General features: G+C 51.8%; 1 long non-coding RNA gene across 1 annotated transcript in view; it reads left to right on the top strand.

The window, feature by feature from the left end:
* Nucleotides 1–21,116, top strand: part of LOC144771451 (uncharacterized) — a 219,546-nt gene that overhangs the window by 20,514 nt on the left and 177,916 nt on the right. The window lies entirely within an intron of this gene.

The raw sequence follows: 21,116 nt of genomic DNA, 5'->3' as shown, positions 1-21,116 counted from the left end.
GAAGACCCCGCTGCAAGGATTTAATAGGACCTGCATTTTTAAGAGGGTCGAAACGTCGACAACCATTGTTTTTCTTACTTTGTCAACTCCACGGCCTAACTGTTCATATGTTGTACTGTGTGGAGTATGATACAGTTTGATTTGATATCCTAAGTACTTTTGTTCTTTATTGTACACTATATGTAACCATTATAACTATTGTGGTTCAAAGTATTGATTGTTCGTTCATCCTACCCCTTCCTTATCACTATATCCTCACGTTATCACGCAACCCCTTCTTCCCCCCCCCTTTGGGGCCTTGCTCCACCACTATCTCTATTACGTGATTATTGTCATTATTTGTTATACATCCCCATTGTGATTAAAACATGGAGGTTGGATTCAATGTCTACGTGATTGCCTTTTTGTATTGAGTTATATCCTGTGTTCCTCTTTTAATGGATAAGCAAGAGTATCCAAAAGACACTCTGCTGTACCGGGAGGATCCCAAACTGGAGCCCATTGACTATAATAAGATAGCCCTAAACAGTCTCGGCAGTCCGACCATAACCTAGCCGCCAAACGCAGAGTCTTTAAGCAGATTATTTTGAAGAAATTTAGGAGAGCCACACTTATACATGCAACCTAGCTAACATTGCTTTGGACATGCAGCCTATCAGTGAATTGTCAGAAGAGAGCAATAATAACCTACAGTTCTTTAATTGGTAGGCCCAACAGTACAGCTGAAAATCTGGTATGCCCACCCTCCCCTCGCTGAAGTTTACGTCTAAGTTTTTTCCAGGATTGCTGAATCGCTTTACTTACCCAGATCAAGGAAGATATCTTGCCCTCGATTTTGAGAATGTCAGATTTTCCAAAATCTAAGGGGATGTTGTTACAAAGGTAAGTGTATTTTGGAATGACTGACATCTTGATCAGATTGACTCGCCCATAGAGTGACAATGGGATACTCTGCCATCTTTTTAGTAGGACATCAACCTCCTTTGAGAGTCTATCTAGATTGGTTTTAGGGATTTGGGCGGTATCCTGAGTTATTATAACTCCTAAGTATCTGAGTTATTTCGCAAAGTTTCCCTCCTGTTCGACGATGTTCCAGGCCATAATCTGTTTTCTCATTGTTTATCTCATAGCCTGATGGACTTCCAAACATTTGGGCTTCAGCTACAAGCTCTGAGAGTGTAGTGCTAACATTGGATGATAAAAGAATGGAATCATCCGCATACAGTGCTAACTTTCGTACAAACCCATTTATTTCAAAAGGGACGATCTTCTGATTTAATCTTGTGCTCTGAGCTAGTGGTTCCATATATTAATCAAATAAAATGGCAGAGAGCGGGCAACCCTGCCTAGTACCGCGTCCTATCTTGACTAGAGGGGAGAGATCACCATTAACCAAAATTTGAGCCCGGGGGGACTTGTATATTTTTTTCAACACTTCCCTGAATCTATCAGCAAAACCGAAGATCTTCAGGACCCTGTGCAAGAAGTGTCAGTTCACCCGGTCAAAGGCCTTGGCCGCATCAACAGTAATGATTGAAAGAGTGAGATCATGTGATGAAGTCAAGTCAATCGACCCAATTAAAGTATGTACTATATGAGACATCTGTCGGCCTGGCAAGAAACCTTTTTGATCCATGTGGATTAATGGCCCTTCAATTTTACTAAGACGGCTGTTCAAGATTCCGGCGAAGACTTTATAGTCTGCATTTAGTAAATAAATTGGGCGGTATGACTGACCTCGAGTTGGATTCTTCCCTGGCTTTAAAATCAGTGCAATGACTGCATCACTCCAAGAGTCAGGCAGGGGACCAAGAGTCAGACAGGGGAGATGTACCGTCTAAGATACCATTATGCAATTTCAGCTAGACCGGGATCATTTCCTCCCTCATAATCATATAAACCTCGATCTGAATAGCATCGGGGCCTGCTGCTTTCCCTTATCTTTGCAGCATCTAAGTTAGTTAGAATCTCAGATCCTGTTATTTCGGATGTGTGTATTCCCTGGCTGTCCTCAACTAATTTTTTTTTGTCAAATCTGTTTATTGGCATTTTCATTTATAGACATCACATTACACATGTATTTCTATACAGTACATCCCTGAGGGTATGACCAACTTACTGTCGCACAGAGCATATTATGTCCCTTAGGCACCGCTATGCAGTGTATAAGCGTACCCGGAGGTATCATACGTGTCAGTGTGCATCCTTAAACCCAGCCCCGTGCACAGAAATGATTCGTATTTCAAAACAGTCAGTAAAACTCCTAATTTCCCTTATTCAAAACAAACAAACTGCGACATGTTCATAAACACACAGTAGGTATTATCCCCCATCATGCCCCTATCCCCCACCAGAAAGTGCCTCCCCTCGCCCCATGTATCATGAACCCCCACCAATCCCTCGCGATGCAGCGCCAAGCGCAGCACTAGTCTAGGAGGTATGCACATTGTCCGCTGCGTGTCGCCCCCAGCTGCCAATGACCCCAGCTAATCTGCTGCCACTCCCCCGCACACAATATTCCCTGCCGACTGCAGGGCTTTAAGCATGTGTGCCCAGCGCTCTGCCATGGGCTCCTTACAAAGTCCTACTATTTTCTCTCCTTGTATAGCAGTCCATTCCGCCCGAGCCCATGTCTGAAGGGACAGGGCCCAAGCCTGCACGCTAGGTGGGTCCCGCGCCTTCCTCCTCCTAGTGAGGAGGCGCGTTGCCGCTACCATCCCCAGATCCAGGAATCTGGACGACGCCTTATCCTTTGGGGCCTCTTAAATAGGTGTAGAAGAAATTCAGGCCAGTTACAGGGTATGACGCGCCCAGTGCATTGCGCAAGGAGCCTGCTAATGTCCCCCCAGTAGGCACCCAGCCCTGTACAACTCCACTGGATATGAAGAAGATCAGCATCCACTTCGCCACACCTGGGACACGCCGCGTCCGCTCTGTGGAAGTTTCTGTTAATTGAAGCTGGAGTGAGGTAGGCCCTATGAATTATGTAGACCTGTATTTGGCGAAAGCACATGTTCCGGGGGATTCGCACTGGGCTCCTGAGGAGCTTCTCCCACTCTGTATCTGCTAGTGCTCGCCCCAGGTCTCGCTCCCACTTACCCCGCAATGCGTCCAGGCTTATTGCCGTGTGCACTCTTAAGGACGCAGCAAACCATTTAACCAGGTGTCTTCCCCTGCCCATGACATGTATGTATTGTACAGTGAGATGTTGTTCAGGCTCTGCCGTGACATCCCCCCACCCCGTCGTCATGTGTGCTAGTAGGGAGCGGTGCAGTAGGAACCCCCTGGGGGAAGCCCCTCATCAGTGACCAGTGTCCCGTACGGTGTCAGCATTCCGTCTCTATATAAGTCGCCTAGCGTCTGTATGTCTGCGTCATGCCACCGTTCAGGCATACGGCGTGTGAGGACCCCCCTGACTCCTGGGGAGCCCTCCAAAGGCACCGCCGGTGCATAGGGGGATACTGCCCGTGTAAGCCGCAGTGCCCTACGGAAGCACCTATATGCCACCGCCAGCAGCAGCGGGGTGGGACGCACCAGGGCTGCAAGTGGGTGGAACAACATGAGGATTCGTTCAAGTGTGTATGGGGGATCACTCGAAGCCGTGTCCTCCCTCCCCCTGTCCGCTAGCCAGCGTGAAATCCACTGGAGCTGCGCAACCAGATAGTAGTGCTCGAACCAGGGGGCGGCTAGTCCGCCTCTGTCAGTGGTAAGGAACAATTTCCCAAGTGTCAGCCGATGGCGGGACGAACCCCAGAGGAAGTCGCGCAGCACCTTGTTAAGCATGGAGAAAAAGGAGGCAGGCAGAAAGAACGGCAAATTAGTGAAATAGTACAGCAGACGCGGGAGAATGACCATTTTAGCTAGGGCTACTCTGCCCGTGGGCGTCGGTGGGAGCGTGGACCAGAAGCCAATCTGAGATCTGAGCGCTGTCACTGCTCGACCCAGGTTCCCGTCAAAAAGGTCAGTCGACTGGCGATAAATCTGGATCCCCAGGTACTTAAATGTGTTTGCCATCCACTGGACTCTTGTGCCCCGTATCCGGCACCCCGGGTCTTCCACTCCGCCACTAAATGCGAAAAGGACGGACTTGCCTGCGTTCACCCGGAGCCCCGAGAGCTCCGCAAAGCGATCCAACAGGCGATCCAGGGACTCCGGGATGTTACTCACATCTCTGAAAAAACACCAGCAGGTTGTCCGCATACAACGACACTTGGTGTACACTATCCCCCAGCGTAATGACAACGTCCAGAGTTTGTCTCATGGCCGCAGCCAGGGGTTCCATGGCCAGCGCGAAGAGCAACGGGGACACCCCTGCCGAGTGCCCCTGCCCAACACCACCGCCCCCGAAATATAGGGTCCCAACCTCACACGGACCACTGGACTGCGATACAGGAGGCCCACCATCTGTAGGAAATCCGCGCCCAGCCCATATTTCACCAACACTGACTGTAGGTACCCCCACTCGAGGCTGTCGAGGGCCTTTTCCAGGTCTAATACCAGGCGCCCCGCTCTAGGCCAGTCTCTTGTCGCATCCGCCGCCACCCTAAAATACCTCCTAAGGTTCAGCGAGATGGACCGCTCCGGTTTTGGTCTGAGTGTACCAGGTGCGGGACCACCGGCGCCAGCCGCTCTGCCAGAATTTTGGCATAGACTTTATAGTCTACATTCAGCATTGCCAGTGGGCGGTACAAGCCCAGTGCTGTGAGGTCTTTGCCAGGTTTGGGCAGCGAGACCAAAAAAGCCTCCCGCAGAGTCGGTGGAAACGTCCCTTATCAACCGCCGTATTGTACAGCTGGAGGAGCCAGGGCGCCAGGATGTCCCTGTTGGCTTTGTAGTATTCGGCTGGTAGGCTGTCAGGACCTGGGGATTTCCCATTCGCCAAGGCATGGATCGCTTCCGCAACCTCCTCTAAAGTGATAGGGGCACCGAGTGTATCATTTTGGGTGTCGGTGGCAGTGGGCAGGGCAACTGAATCAAGAAACGTGACCAGTGTATGTCTGGGGCCAGTACCTCGGGCCGCATACAGCTGTCTGTAGTGATCAGTCAGCACCTGATGAATATCACGCAGCGTGTAGACCATTTTCCCTCCCCCCGTACGGATAGCGCCCACCAAAGCCCCGCGATCCGACTTTTGCACCAGCCAGGCTAAAAGACGCCCGGCCCTATCTGCCCTAGCATGGGTCTTGGCCGTGTGCGCCGCATAGTTGTGGCATCTCAGACGTTCCATGAGGACCGCATGCTCCCCTCGCAGTTCACCCAGTCCCCTCGCCTTCATTCTCGTATTGCAGAAGCTCAGATTCTAGCCTAGTTAGGGAGTCGGACACTGTCTTACGGATGTTCCAAGGGGCACCTATGCAGTGCCCGCGAATGGTTGCTTTATGTAAATCCCATTCCGCCATAGGATCAGCCGCCGTCCCTGCGCTGACTTCAAAATAGGTCAGGATGGTAGTGTCCAGTGAGGAGCGAAACTCAGCGTCTTCGAGCGCTGCCGGCTGAAACGGGGCGGTCCGCTTCCCAGTTAATCTGAAACAACAGGGGATTATTTTCTGAGTCCGTCCTACCTAAATATTCCGTCCTAGCCAAGAGCGGAAGCAAGGACTGGGAGCCCACTATACGGTCCAGGCGGACATGTAGGTCATGGACTGATGAATAGTAGGAGCATATTTTATTGGAGGGGTGCTGCATCCGCCAGAGATCATGCACTCCCCAATGCGTGAGCCAATCCTGCAGCGCCTGCGCATTCGATGCTACCGGCGCAGCACGAAGAGGAGGAAAGGACCGGTCCAGATGCGTGTCCAGAACCATGTTAAAATCTCCACCTAGTAACCATGGGAGACCTGCGTACGGGTGCAGTACTCGATTCAGGCTTTCTAGGAATGAGGGCTGACCCATGTTAGGGGCATATACGGATCCTAATAGAACCACCTGCCCATTGAGCTTTCCCTTTGCCAAGGACTACCTCCCCTCCGGGTCCACCTGAGCTTCCTCACATATGAACGGGACACCAGCTCTCACCCAAATAAGTGTGCTGCGTGCATGTGCTGAGTACACTGTGCAGTACAACTGTCCCCTCCAGCGCCTACGGAGCTTATCAAGTTCTGACCGAAACAATGGGTCTCCTGAAGGAGCTCGATCCCCACCCTGTGTCATCGGAGATAAGAGAATACAGAGTAGCGGTGCGCTGGGGTGTGCATACCGCGTATGTTCCAGGTCATGATATTAGTGGTCGCCATGTATGGAATTGTTGTATCGCTGCATGGGGGTCAGGGAGGGGGGGGCGCCACGCCGGACAAAGGGACAGTTGCTCGGGGGATGTATCTGCATGTCGCGTCTGGAGCTTGTAAACAACATTCAACAATACAACATAGTAGGCGAATACCCAACGGGGCATACGTCCAAACTTAAAAGTGGGTCTATCCCTCAGTAGGTCGTGGTCTCAGCGCCGTGGTTGCGCGGTGGGGTGTGTGGTAGCAATTGAGTGTACCCACTCCCCTATCCAGGGCCTATATGTGCCTAAGAGGTGCTCTAGGACGACTAAGGCGCGTAACACGTGAAACGCAGTGCAGGCCGTTTGCTTGGGCTATTTGTGTACCTTTTAGGGTCAACGCTGACCAGTCGCGGGCTGGAAAGCTCCCCCCCCAAGTCTCAAGTGGCATGCATTCCCTTTGGGGCGCCCATGTGAGAGACCCAGCGACCCACCCGAGCAGTGTGCTGCGCAACAGCTAGGCAAAGGATATAGTGCACAGTTTGTGGCTGATAGAGCCGTCAGTCCGGTCGATAGTGTCCCTCACACAATCGTACTATAAAGTCAGCTGTCTGTGGTGTCACCACAGGTATACTGACGTCTTCTGACAGTTCAGTGGACGGAGAGGACTGACCGCTTGCATCCACATCACTTTGCTGTCTGGTGTCTAAACTGCCAGTGTTGTCCGCCTCTCCCAACGACGCAACTGCCTCCAATGCTTCCTGCCATTCCCATCGGAGTCATTCCGGGCTGGGAGCAACCTGGCCCCGGTCCGTACTCTGCCGGGTCCCTCTCTTCCTCCCCCGCCTCTTGGAGCGTTGTTCTTGCCATCCGCCAACCTCCGGACCCATGGGCCTCGTCCCTGACCACTGTCCCGTCTCCTCCAGCCAGTCCCAAACATCCGACGGTGCCTCAAAGAAACGTGTACCCTCCTTGGTGAACACCCAGAGGCAAGAGGGGAATAGTAGGGAGTAGGGCAGCTCCAGTTCTCGCAGTTGCCGCTTGACAGCCATGTACGTGCTTCTTCGCTTCTGCATCGTCGCCGTGTAGTCCGGAAAGAACATCACGCGGCTGTTGCCCACCTTGAGGTCAGTCAGCTTCCGGGTTTCACGGAGTACCACATCGCAGTCTTGATAGTTGAGGAGCTTGAAGAGGAACGGGCGAGGCCGGGTCCCTGGCCGCTGAGCATGCGCCGGCACTCTATGCGCCCTCTCCACCACAAAGTGCGCGGATAGTCCCCAGGCGGTAGGAGCTCCCGTAGCCACAGCTCTGTATACTTCTCAGGGTCCCTCCCTTCCTCTCCCTCCGGCAGGCCAACCACTCTGACATTGTTGCGCTGGGAGCGCCCTTCCGCGTCCTCCGCGCGGTCTTCTAACGCATGAACCCTGTCCACCAGATCTTGTAGTGCTGAGGCATGACTGCGCACCATGGGCTGCAGTTCGGGTACGGACTGTTGCTGGACGGTGACCGCTTCTGACAGCTTACGATGACCTGCGTGAAGCAGCGTGAAGTCCGAGGTGACCTTATCTATTCGCGCTTCAAGAGATGTTTTGGTTTGCGCCAGGGTGGTTCCAATGCGATCCACCGCCGCCAAAACAGAGTCCATCTTAGCTGCCAGTGTTGCTGTGAGCTCCGAGCCCTCTCTGCTGCGCTCCTGTACTGGGCCCGGGTCGCCCGTCACTTGCTGGTGTTGCCTCGGCCTGTCCCTCAACTTCCCCATCACTAGTTGCTGCGCTGTTGGCATCAATGTGCGGGTTCGGCGTGTCAGTACTCAGCGGAAGAGCGCCTCACCAGGTCGAGCACCGCCGCCGGAACCGTCAAGAGCGGTCCAGCTCCAATCGATAGTCTGTGTGGCACGCTATGCTCACCGCCCGGCCCCTGCGTCCTCCAGTGCCAGCTCAGCCACCTACCGTGCCGGCGATTTAGCGCGGGGCAGCGCAGGTCAAAATGCCTTGCACAGCAACACTCAGGGCGGAGGGCCAGTGGGAAAGGGCCGTTGCAGCTCCAGGCAGTCCAAGGCTGACTGACTCTTCGGCCGCTCAACTGCCGCCAGCCAGTGGTGTTCCGCTGAAGATGAAGATGCGCTGGTCGCAAAAACCGGCGCCCAAGCTCCAGCACCATTACGCCGCCATTTTAGTGGCTCCCGTAGAGTGGGTCTTGCTTTAAGTGTGGGCGTGTGTTCAAAAGTGGTAACTGAGGGGACTTCCAGTCGCCGGCGCCACTAATCGCCAGTAGGGCAGCAGCTGAATTCGTACAGATAGTTTTATCGTCCGCAAGCAATGCAGCTAGAATGGCGTGTGAGCCGCCATGTTAGGGCCAGGCAAGGCAAAAGTCAGAAGGCGCCGGGCGGGACAACCACACCGCAGAGCCCTTGCCCCCAAACCTGGCCGCGGGTGAGTCCTGGCAGCAGTCAGCAGATGAAGGCGGGGAATCGCCGCTCCAGCCTCAGCGGGATTGCAGGTCTGCCTTAGCTGGGCCGTGAGCTCTGCACTATTTTGCGCTGAGCGCGCGAAGAAGAGCCCAGGCTGCGAGCGACAGTCGGATGGACCAAACAGGTTCCGGATTGCCCAGGTGCGTGATTCCGTTTCGCGGAGGTAGAAATCCCTGCCTCGGTGTGCTGCCTGCTCCAAATAGGTATCCCGTGACCCACCACGGTCTGCAGGGTCGCCGGCCACTGCCCGCTCTTCGGCGCTGCAATGTCCACTGCATAGTAGCAGCCCCAGCGGTCTCAGGCGCAGTCTGCGGGATCTGCAATGGGCCGCCGTTCGTTTCTGTTATTAGCCCCCCCCGGGCCGCTCCACTAAGACCTCCCCCCCCCGCCTCCGGGTGCGGGCACATAGTCTCTCGCGGCTCCCTGGGTGTCTCCGGCCGCCTGCTGCATGTAGTCCATTGCAGGGTCGCGCACCCCCACGCGTCGACTTCACACACCTGGTCTCCAAAGCACCGGGGATGCTAGGCAAGCTCCGTTGCCCTCCGGCGCAGTCCCTTCCGCGCCTTCCGTGACTCCCGGCTTTCACGCCTCCGGCGGCCTCTCCGCTGCGCTGCAGCTCAGCTCTCGTTTCTCCGTCGCTGCCGCCCGGAGTCAAGTCTCCGTTCGTCTTGGTGGTCTCTTGGCACTTCTGCCCACCAGCTCTGCGTGGCCCAGGTCAGAAACAAGCACCTCGTCAGGATAATTGTAGGATAAGTAAGGCCCCATGGACGGAGCTCTACCAGTTCACGTCCGCCATGTTAGGCTGCTAACCACGCCCCCCCGGGCTATCCTCAACTAATGTAGGGAGATGTTTCTCTTTAAGCCACCCATCAATATGTTCTTCTGCCACCTGAAGTTCTTCTTGGTAGAGTTCCTGGAAGAATTGTGCAAAGGCTCTTTCTATACTGCCCTTATCCTCTACAACTTGAGAACCAACTTTAATCTTGGTGATATAGTTATTAGATCTATCAACCCTGCTCTTCTTTGCGAGAAGTTTACCACAATTCTCCGTCTGCTCGAAGTCACTCATTTTGCCTGCCTCCCATTTTTGACGCAGCATCTCCTAAGACCTGATTCTAAACTTCAGCTGCAGCTCTCCAACTCTCATAATTAAATTTGTATTATCTACCCCAGAAGGACCACTCACCTTTAAATCTGTCTCTGTCCCTGCTAACTGTGCTTCTAGGTCAGCTAGTTCTTTCCTCTCAGCCCTATCCCAGCCCACACCGCTCCTTTTAGTATCCCTCTCAACCAGGCCTTAAAGGTGTCCCAGACCACATGTATACTGGCTGAGCCCAGATTCTCCCGGAAAAAGCGAGCAGTTTCTGACTTCAGAAAGCCAGGGGTTGAGGACTGCAAAAGAAATCTTCTATTTAAAGTCCACCTCCTCAGAGATGACTCTGGGGGAAGTTCTACCTTCTGGAGTATAGCACCATGATCAGATAATTGTATGGGCAGATATTCTATTGAGCAGATTTTATCAAGATCGGGATGCTAGGAGGAGCTTGGCGGGCATCCGAGATGGCCGCGTGAGCCCAGCGCTCCCCGGACCCCCGCCACTCCCGGCATGATATCCTGAACACATCCTGATTTCTCACGAGGATTTGTGTAGAGGACGTTGGGCTGATCTACCTGGGCCTTTCGGGACTTTATTTCGACCCCGGGTGCCGGAGTTACGGTGCTTCGAACTTTTGGGCTCCGCCCTTGAGGTGCGCCCGGGTATGGGTGAGGCTCAGTGGCCGTCTTGGAGTTGAACAACAACGGCAGGGGGATCGGCCTTGAGGGTCCCCCTCTTAAGTTTCGGTTTCGATTCTGCCTCAGACTGGGACATCGGAAAGGGAGTCTGGCTCGGTCTGTTCCGGGGCGAGAGACGGCTGTCGGGCCTTTGGCTGGCCTATTCTCCTATTTGGCTGGCTCTATCTTGGTGGTACCCTAATTGCGGCCTCTCGGTTCCGAGACCTCACTTTCTAGTGCCCGGTCCGTTGAACCTGATGAATCTCCTTGTGACCCAGTCTCCAAAATGGCGGGCAGAGGGGATCGGGAGACACGGAAGACGAAGACGCCTCTACGTGGGGGTCCGATCCAATCTAACGTTATGGACCGTTATACCCACTCGAAGGGGTCCCCCGGAGCTGCCCTGCCCGGTCCTAGTGCAGCTGACCACATCGTGGATGCGTCAACGGAGCCTTCCCTGCAGGACATCATGGGCGCCATTTCTGGCATGAAGGAGACGATAGGCCAACAATATGAAGCTTTGGCCCACAAAATTGACACCGTGGCCATTGATGTGAACTTGATTCGAGCCGACCTATCGAAAACCAATGAGAAGGTGAAGTCATTGGACCTCAAGTCATCTAGCCTCACGGCGGACGTCTCGGAGATACAGACGGAGATTGGCAATCTCCGTAGGGTGAACGATTTCATGACCCGGCGCTTGGAAGACTTTGAGAACAGGGCACGTCGCTGTAATGTTCGCGTGGTTGGTGTTCCTGAGAATCCGGAACCCCACTCTGTGGATCTCCTAGTTGAGGACCTGATCCAAAACTACCTCTCTCCTTCTGGACTGAGTACATTTTTCACTGTGGAGCGTGCACATCGTGTTCCGGGGGGCCAGGGTAAGCCTGGTGCCCCGCCGAGGCCTATTGTTGCGAAACTCTTCCACTATAGGGATCGGGACGCTATCCTGCAAACATCACGTGTGAAGGGCCCGGTGGCCTTTGAGAATGCCACAGTGAACTTTTATCGGGACTTTTCCCAACAGGTCCAGAAGCAGCGAATGGGATTTCGGGGTGCCAAGAAGCGTCTTCGGGACATGGGGTTGCGCTACGCTATGCTTTTTCCGACCAGGCTGCGGGTGGAGTACAATGACCGAACTTTTTTCTTTGATCGGCCGGATGCTGTGAATGACTGGCTGGACTCTCTGCCTGACCGACCTCCTGAGACTGAGTCCGCTGCCCACCCGGGCGGTGCTGAAGGTGGTGTAGAGAGCTGAACACTTCATCTACGCCTGGGGCCGTGTATTGAGTAACTTTTTCCAGGATTGTATGCCTACGTTCCTCTATTTTTGTGTGAATTTTTGTGTGTGTTTTTCCTCGTTATCGTTCTTGCTCGGGGTGGCGGTGGGACGGAGCCTTTCCTCCTCCGGGGTCTTTGTGTAGAATGGGGGTTCCTGGGCGACAGGCACACTGCAGGTTGGGGTGGCTTTTTAGCTTTTTGCAGGGGTGCAGGGTGGGGGGTATTTTTTGGTTTGTTGGGGGTGGGCGGTTGGGAAGTTTTGTGTGTTCTGTTTTCAAGGCGATTCTATCCTGTCTCTGATGATGTTTCTTGTGTCATGCTCATTAGTGGGGGGTTTTGGCGTTGCTGGGTGGGATGGGGGGTAGCGGATTGAGATTGGTTTTGTGGAACGTTAATGGTCTGGGGGATCGTATCAAACGGAGTGTGGTGTTGAAATGTATACGACGTTTGTCTCCAGATATTGTTTTTCTGCAGGAGACTCATTTGGTGGGCAATACTTGTCGTGCGATGAATAGGTGGGGCTATCACCTCGCTGCACATTCGGGGTTTTCCTCGGGTTCTAGGGGGGTGGGTATCCTTGTTAGGGCTTCCCTCCCCCTAGCTATTGATGATGTGATCCTGGATGATCGGGGACGATATGCTGTCCTTGTGGGTCGCTATGAAGGTCGTGCTCTCTCCTTATTTACTGTTTACGTGCCCCCCGGCCTGCAGACTTCTACCTTTTCCGACTTGGGCCGTGTGTTGTTGGACCTCCCTGACAGTATTCTCTTCATGGCTGGTTATTTTAACTCTGTGTTCTCCGGCCTACACGATCGCCACCCCCCTAGGGATACTCCTTTGGCCCAACAGTGGTTAGGTGGGTTTTTGGACACATTTGGCTTGGTGGATTGCTGGAGGCTTATGCATCCTACTCAGCTTCAATACACTTTCCACTCTGGGGCCCATGGGAGTCTGTCTAGACTGGATTATTTCCTGATGCCTGCGGCTCAGTCGCCAGCGGTACGTGAGATTGAACACCTCCCCAGAGGCATTTCTGACCACTCTCCGCTCTGGCTCTGTTTTGAGATTGGAGTGAAAACAGTGGGCCGGGTGGCCCCTATCAACCCATGGTACCTTGCCTCCCCCGAGACCCGCAGCCTTTTGGTTAAGTCCTTGGACGCATATTTTCTGGATAACGAGGGGTCGGTCTCATCCGCGGTGTCCTTGTGGGAGGCCTTTAAAACGGTGATTCGTGGGCAGGCCCTCTCCCTTATTGTTGAAGCTAAGAAGGCGAGGAATCGGGAGGTGGTGGACCTTGAGAGAGAGATTTCTGAAATGGAGGCTGCATTGGACTCGGGTGTCACGTCTGCAAAACTCCACGCCCTGGGTCTGAAGCAATTTGCCTATAAGTCTATGGTCACGGATGCTGCCAAATTGATGTTCCGGGAGCAGCAGGGTCGTTTGTATGATGTAGGGGACAAAGCGGGCAAGTTACTGGCGTGGTTGGATAAGAAGGAGAGAGCTAATCGTGTGGTGCCCGTGATTCAGTCATCGAATGGTGCGAGTGTGACAGACCCGATTGGAATAGTTGAATGTTTTGCTGAGTACTTTCGTGTGGTTTATACCCCTGTGTCTGTGAGGGATGTGGCTGACTCTCGCCTTCTGTTGCGCGATATCGCTCTGCCCAGTGTTTCCGATTTAGACCGTATAGCGTTGGAGTCCCCCTTTACTATTGACGAGATAGCTACTGCCATCCGTTCACTCCGTTCGGGCAAAGCCTTGGGCCCGAACGGGTTGCCAGTTGAACTGTACAAGCTGCGTCCCGACAGACTGGCGCCCTATCTTCGTGCCATGTTTCTGGAGTCCCGGGAGCGGGGTATTCTCCCATATGATCAACGTCTGGCCACGATAGTTGTCATCCCCAAGGATGGTAAACCGCGGGACCTTTGTTCTTCTTATAGACCCATATCCCTGCTGAATGTTGAACCCAAGGTATTGGCTAAGCTCCTGGCGACCCGCCTCTTGACGGTCATTAGTGACTTGGTCCATCCAGATCAGTCCGGATTTACCCGCATCGCAACACGGCTCTTAACCTACGTCGTCTCCACGGCGCGATTGCGAGGGCGGGGCTTCTGACGGAGCCGGCCATTTTGGCGTCGTTAGATGCCTCGATGGCTTTTGACACTGTGGAATGGCCCTATCTTTGGGCGGCTCTTGAGAAATTTGGTTTTGGGCCTGAGTTTATCGGTTGGGTGAAGTTGCTATATGCTGAACCCTTAGCACAAGTTGTAGTGAACGGTAGAGTCTCTGTCCCTTTCACCCTTGGCAGGGGAACCCGTCAGGGTTGCCCCTTGTCTCCATTGCTTTTTGCACTTGCCCTGGAACCGTTAGCTGCATGGCTTCGATGGGAGCCTTCGCTTAAAGGGATCCGTTGGTCACCGGACTTTGAGGACCGCGTTTCACTTTACGCGGATGACATTCTTTTATATCTCACCTCCCTGCGTAAATCTTTAACTGTCTTATTTGATGTTCTTACTTCATTTGGTGCCAACTCAGGCCTCGTTATTAATTGGGCCAAGTCCTGCGTGTACGTTCTTTCGGGTGTGTTGTCCCCATTGCCGAGCAGACTTCCTATCCAGGTAGTCCAGGCTGGCTTCAAGTATTTAGGGGTCTTCATTACGCTGGACTCCTCACTTCGATTTGAACGTAATCTCCTCCCCCCGTTGCTTAGATTGCGACTGGATGTGGCCCGTTGGCGTAAGCTCCCCTTGTCTCCTCTGGGCAGGGCGGCTCTGTTAAAAATGATGTCCTTGCCGCGGTTCCTCTATGCACTCCAGAATTACTATGACGACGTCCCCAAGACCTACTTCCGAGAGATCGAGAGTCTTCAAAGGCAATTGATTTGGGACGGGCGTCCGCGTATTGCCCTTGCGAAACTCACCGTCCCTTGGTATGACGGGGGCATGGCGCTCCCCGACATTAAGAGATATTATTGGGCTTCCCAGTTGTCTGCCATTAATCACGTGATGTTTTCACCGGGTCGTAATCCGGCCTTTGAGATGGATAGACTCCAGCTGCCGGGTGGGGACTTTAATAGAGCGCTTTATTCTAGGTCGGCCGGGCGCCATCTTGTGGGCCCGTCCAGGATCGCAGTCACTGTTTGGCGAGCCGCGAATGTGAGTTTGGGATGGGAGGGTCGAATGACGCTGGCGACGCCACTTTATGCCTCTGAACGTTTGGGATGTCTCTGGTCTACTAAGGGCTTCGACCGCTGGGATATGATTGGGATATGCAAGGTGGGTGATGTCTGTTCGAAAGGTAGTGTGAAGTCATTCCAGACCCTTCAGGAGGAATACGGTTTGAATGGTAAAGAGTTTTTTCGCTATCTGCAGGTCCGGCACGCCCTCGCCTCAGTCCTGACTCCGGACGAGACCCTGCCCGAATCTTCCCCCCTCGAAGATCGTGTCCTTGATGGCCACCTGCCTGATAGCACCATTTCCCTGATTTATAAGAAACTGATCAATAGTCGGGTGGACTTATTGGTCCGACTTCGGGAGGTTTGGGTCAGCGATGGGTTGGAATTGGACGACGAGGATTGGCAGTCGGCACTCTCTTCTCCGAAGGAGGTGGCCATCCCTGCCCGCCTCCGTTTGGTTCAACTTAAAATCCTCCATCGAGTGTACGTCACTGGTCCGCGTCTGGTGACAATGGGCTTTTCCCCGGATGGGTTATGTAAGCGTGGTTGTGGGTCGAGTGCTACTTTTTTACATATTCTTTGGGAATGCCCAGTGGTGGCGGCCTACTGGACTGCTGTGCTTGAGGTGATGACTGTTGTGACTGGTATTGCCCTGCGGCCGGAGGCACGGCGGTGTCTGTTGAATGTGTGGGAACCCACCGACTACTCTGTAGCCCAGACCAGGTGGGCTACCTTGGGATACATGATTGCAAAACGGGACATTGCGCAACTCTGGGGCGCGTCCAGACCCCCTGAGGTCTCGAAATGGGAGGATAACATGGATTGGTCCATGTTTCGTGAGAAGACCGTCTATGTGGCCAGGGGCAGACCCAGGGCGTGGACGAAAATTTGGGGCCAGTGGAATGAATATCGTGGGGATATCTGTACCCCCCCCATGGTTGGCTCTACTGATGTTACCCTGTCTCCCTAGGCTAGCGTTCCCGAAACCTTTTCATACTGTTCTATGCTTTTCCTGTTCTCCCCCCCCCCCGCCTTGTCGGAATCCCACGGTTCGTGTTCTATTCTCCTGATTGTTGACCATCCCCTCCGTTATTTGGGCTGACCTTGCTTACTGTACATTCGCCTTTTTTAGTGTTTGTTGTTTTGTGTATAAAACAGAAAATTATTATGCTCTGTATTATGTTTGGAGTAATGCTTGGTATTTGATTTGTGCCTGACCACGGGAGTGACATTTTTTGCCTTTTTCATTGTGCCTTATTATTAGCGGCCAGCCCGTGAGGTTGTAGGCCCATTCTTGTACTTTTCTTTGCTTGCTCGAATAAAGGTTTTAAAAAAAAAAAGATCAGGATGCTCCATAAACCTATAATCTATTCTTGAATAATGAGCGTTCTTCTTGATGTAAAAGGAATATTCCCTTCTCTCACCCATTTTTTTTGCCATACATCAAAAAGATTAAGATTCTTCAGCATGGCAAGGAGATGAGCTTTAACACGCGGGACTGCGACCTGGGATCTAGGGGAGGACCGATCTAATTTATTGTTTAGCAGTACATTAAAATCTCCACACAAGATCAGAGCTGAATCATAGTCTGCTAGTGCGAGACAAAGGTTATTCGGAGGAGTAGTATCCTCCTCATTGGGTCCATAATAACTAGCCAGTGTATATTTTGTCTCCCGACACTTAATTGCTACTATAACCCAACGCACTCCGTCATCAACTTGAGACTTAATTACCTCTACTCCTGAATTTATTTTGATTATCACAGCAGCCCCTTTCGAAGAACATTGCTGGTCTGTTGCAATAATCTTATCCACCCATCTTAATTTTCCAAATAGTGTCTTACATTCTGTATCATTAAAATACTAGCTGAGCTATTTTTTAGGTACTGTAGGATCAAACGCTGTCTTCCTTTCACCCTCAGTCGATTTACATTCCAGCTTAATAAGTCAAGATGTTGCTTCCCACCCCCCATGGGCCTATCCTCCATCACTGTCTCCATTCACTACTATAACTGCTAAAGCTACTAGAGGCTATTATGTCACATGAGATTGTTGTTACACCTTTTTTTCCCAATGCTCCCCACCAACAAACGTGAATACCATTACATCCCCCCACCAACCCTACAACCCACCCCCCTTTTGTGGGAACCCTCCCTGATTACCCATTGGCAATAAAGTATTGCCTGTTTGGGTCAAGGCCCTCTGATATTTAATAGTAACTGGTAACTAGTGCCGGCAAAGACCCCCCTTAAGCTTAAGTTAACTGGGTTTGGTCTGCGCCAGGAAGCTATCTACTTCCTCTGGGAATCTGAAGTTATACATTTTGTTAGCCCATACAACTTTTTAAAAAGTAGGGAATCTCAACTGTACTTGGGCTCCCTGGTCTCTCAATGCATCCATTCTCTTGCCCAGTTCCCACCTTCTATTCTCTGTGACCCGGGAAATATCAGACCGAATCCGAAAGGTAACATCCTGGACCTGGATGGATTTAAGTTTAAGGGCAGCCCCCAATAATTGCTCCTTTAGCAAATAAGATTGGATGTAGAGTAGTATTTTCCTGGGCTTTTTCCGGGCAGGTTTCAACTTGAAGGGATCCCTGTGTCTTCTCTGGATTTCAGGCTCCCAGATATTAGCTGTGGCGATTTGGGGAAAGGCTTTAACTAGAAGATCGATAACATAGGACTTTAAATTGTCCCCTTCCAAACCTTCTTTTAGATCGTGGACCCATATATTATTCCTCCTCGAAATATTTTCTAACCTCTCTGTTAAATCCCGCTCTTTATCCTTCAGTCTCCGCACCTCACTAGAGTTAGCTTCAACCTCTAGGCCCAAATCCTCCACTCTGCTCTCAAGAGTCTCCATCCGATGCGTCAATGCTGTTTGATTTTCCTCTAGGCTAGTGCAAGTATCTTGAATCTTCTTTTGATTTGATTCAGAAGTAGAAAAACGTGCTCCGATCTCAATGGATAACTGCCTTAACATCCAGTGTAGCGAATCCGGGCTTTGTACTGCTGAGGTCAGGGAGGAGTCACCTGGCTCATCTAATTCAATCTGACTGCCACCTTCTGCCAAAGAAGCCATAGGGTCTCACTTAACGGAGTGTATCGGTTAGAAACAGGAATTGCAGACAGTAAGTCCTGATTCTCAGCTGACGCTAGGACCGTCACTGAGTCCGTCACTGCCTGAGTAACAAGTTTCCCAGTGGCCTGAGTATTAGCCATAATGTATGACCAAAGAGAAGGAGTCATATTAACTAAATGCTGAGTTCTTTTTCTTCCTGCTCTTCTCAGGAGTGGGTCTCCCGGATTTTCCTACGTTGTACGCCTTCTTTTGCTTAAGACTTACTACTGTCGCTGCTGGAGTAGCTAAAACCTAACAGGCTTGCTTGTGCTGATCAGCAAAAGGTCCCCCACTTAAGAGTATGTAATCTCAATTTATATCTCTTACCAAGAGACACCTCCGATTTATTTAATTGGGCCACACCACCCTCGATAGACTGGCCCCCTCTATTTTCAGGCTGGCCAGATGGCTGTACCACTAGCTCCATAGGGCAGAGGGCACTTTCATTCCTTGTCTCCTTTACCTCAGATACCTTAATTAGTGCTTCCGGGTGCATAACATGGCACTGGACTGAATATTCTGTTCCTTGAATACCTCTATATTCATCAAGATCCAACTGTGGATGATAAGAGCCCCCCAACTTTGGCTCGATATGAGGGATAGGCAGGGACTAGGACTAATCTGCCAGTCACACTGAACTAAGCACGTCGGTGCTCAGCAAGTGCCGTTGCCGCCCTAAAAAACGGGAAGTGTAAGTCACCGAACATTCAGGGACATTCAGGGCAGTAAGCAAAAAAAAAAGCAGTAAGAAAAGTAGTGAGGAACAATTACCCCCCCCTTTCCCTCTTGCTCCTACCGTGTGTTAGCAGGGCAAAGCAGTAAAGCAATAGGCAGCGGCAGTGGAACAGTAAAGCAGCACCCAGATCCAACGCCTCAACCCCCTCCAGGCCTCCACGGCCTCGCTCCTCTCCCGACCGCCGACTCCTCCGCTGGCCACACATATCCAGAGCCGCAACAATTCAGCCGCTCCTCTCCGCCTCGGAGAGCTTCCAGAGTCACTGCCACAAAAAAAGGTAGAAAACCAGGGGAAAACTAGCCACCACCTCAGCGAGAAACCAGCGGAAAGTGGCGAAAAGCAGGAAACGGGAAATCCTCCTCTGGATCCGAATCTCGGACCGTCAAGCCTGCCCTGCAACCTCCCGGAGCAGAGCGGAGCAAGCGGGCAGGATCACAACGGAGATACGAAGCGCAGGAAAACAGAAGGTAATCCCCAGAGGAAAAGAGGCTTTTAGGGGTTTCTTTAGAGGCACTCTTGAGCGCAGATACTTCATGGTGATGATATTCTCATAATTGAGGCAGGAGGGAAAGCGACCCGCAACCCGCGACCTGCTAGCTAGCTGGCCGCCATGTTCCCGTCAACATGTCTGTTCCGCCCAACATGTCCCTTTAAGCCATTTTACTGTATATTTTGGCCATTTTACCTCACCTGTCATGCATAGCAGTAGCCATTGCGTCGCCACTGAAATCTCTAATTCGTTGACTTCAGACATGACTCGTGTCACCGCCTTCCAGAAATTGTGAATGTAGCTACATTCCCAGGTAATATGAAAGAAGGAGCCTATTTCACCCTCCCTCGCACAGTATTTAGTTAGACCATGGCCCAGTCTATATAATAATGTTCTTGAGGCGTATGACCTTTGGAGAATACATAGCTGAATGAGACGGAATCGCGCCCTGATGGCTACTTCCCGTGGACTCTGTATTGCCTCCTTCCAATCGTCATCCTCTAGGAGTCCTGTTTCCGTTTCCCAAGCCATCCTCAGGGAGTCTGTCAGATTAGCTGAGTTGTACATTATTTTCTTGCATATTAATGAGGCGGCCTTTGATCCCATTGGATCCATTAATAGTCTGTCTTCCAAAGGTGAGTAGCCGGGAGAGACTCCCCCTCTCTGATATTTTGGCATAGAGCATGGCCTAGTTGTATATACTTGAATCTTTCTGTGACTGCCATTTCGTAATCAATTTTAAGGTTTTCGAAAGTGAGCTGTGCCTGTCCCCTCCATATATCTCCCAAACTTTCAATTCCTAACACTTCCCATTTTATGAATCCTTCAAGGGCCCCCACTTCCCTTAGTTGGTCACTATCCCACAATGGAACTCTCCCTGTCATCTTCCCTTCCGAGCATGTGTGTTTTGGCGTTTCACGCCAAACTCGCATTTACTGTCTGCTTGTGTGGTGGGAGCTGTTTTCCCTCCTTCTACGATATACTACTGCTAGATATCTTCTTTCTCCCATAGCCCAATGGTCTAATTTTAAAGGCCAGATCACTGCAATCGGTACCCAGTCGTTTACTACTGGCAATTGTGAGGCCCATTAGTATTTTCTATTGTCCGGAACTGGAAGCTCTCCTTCATATACTCCCCGCTTGAGTTTACAAAGAGCTATTCTGGAGCTGCCTCCATCCCATAGGAGTTTTTGCAGTTCGCTATTGATGCCCTGAAACTCTGTCTTAGTGGCAAGGCCCAACTTGTATACTCACAAACTAGTCAAGCACTTACTGGAGCAGACTGTTGAGGGTTCTGAATTCCCCCACAGAACTTCACCCGAGCCCTTATGTAACAAGCACTCACATGAAACCCGTCAGGGGGAAAGGGGAAGGGGAGAGAGAAGAGACTGCCTTGCTTTTGGAGTTCACTTCTACACCAAAGCGCTGCACCTTCTTTACTACTTCTGGTGTGTACTTCTTGCGTGAACTGTCATTTAATACAATACAATATTATTAACCTTAGCAGGAGGGCCCACGGCTGGTTTGTAATTCAGAGTTATGCGAGGGCAAAGCCCCAACCATATCTAGGAACAGGTTTCTCGAGAATCACAAAAGAAAGATTCTTGCTTCTGAGGTTGGGAATTCTACCCGCAAAGTGTCATCTTCCACCGTGGAAACGCACAGACACTTCAAACCATTGCAGACTATGCGGAGACATCAACAAGGATGTATTACATCTACTATGCATCTGCAATGGCTTGGGAGCGGAACAAAGACAACTATTAAAGCAGCGTCTGATTGCAAGCCAGGTATGATCGTGCAGGGAGGCGGTAAAGGCTTGCTTCGAGGGCAGCAACGTCTGCTTGGCCTGTAGCCTTGTCCGGTT

This window comes from Lissotriton helveticus, chromosome 8 (assembly GCF_964261635.1).
Source record: "Lissotriton helveticus chromosome 8, aLisHel1.1, whole genome shotgun sequence".
NCBI classification, from domain to species: Eukaryota; Metazoa; Chordata; class Amphibia; order Caudata; family Salamandridae; genus Lissotriton; species Lissotriton helveticus.
This window is presented reverse-complemented; position numbering and strand designations above follow the sequence as displayed.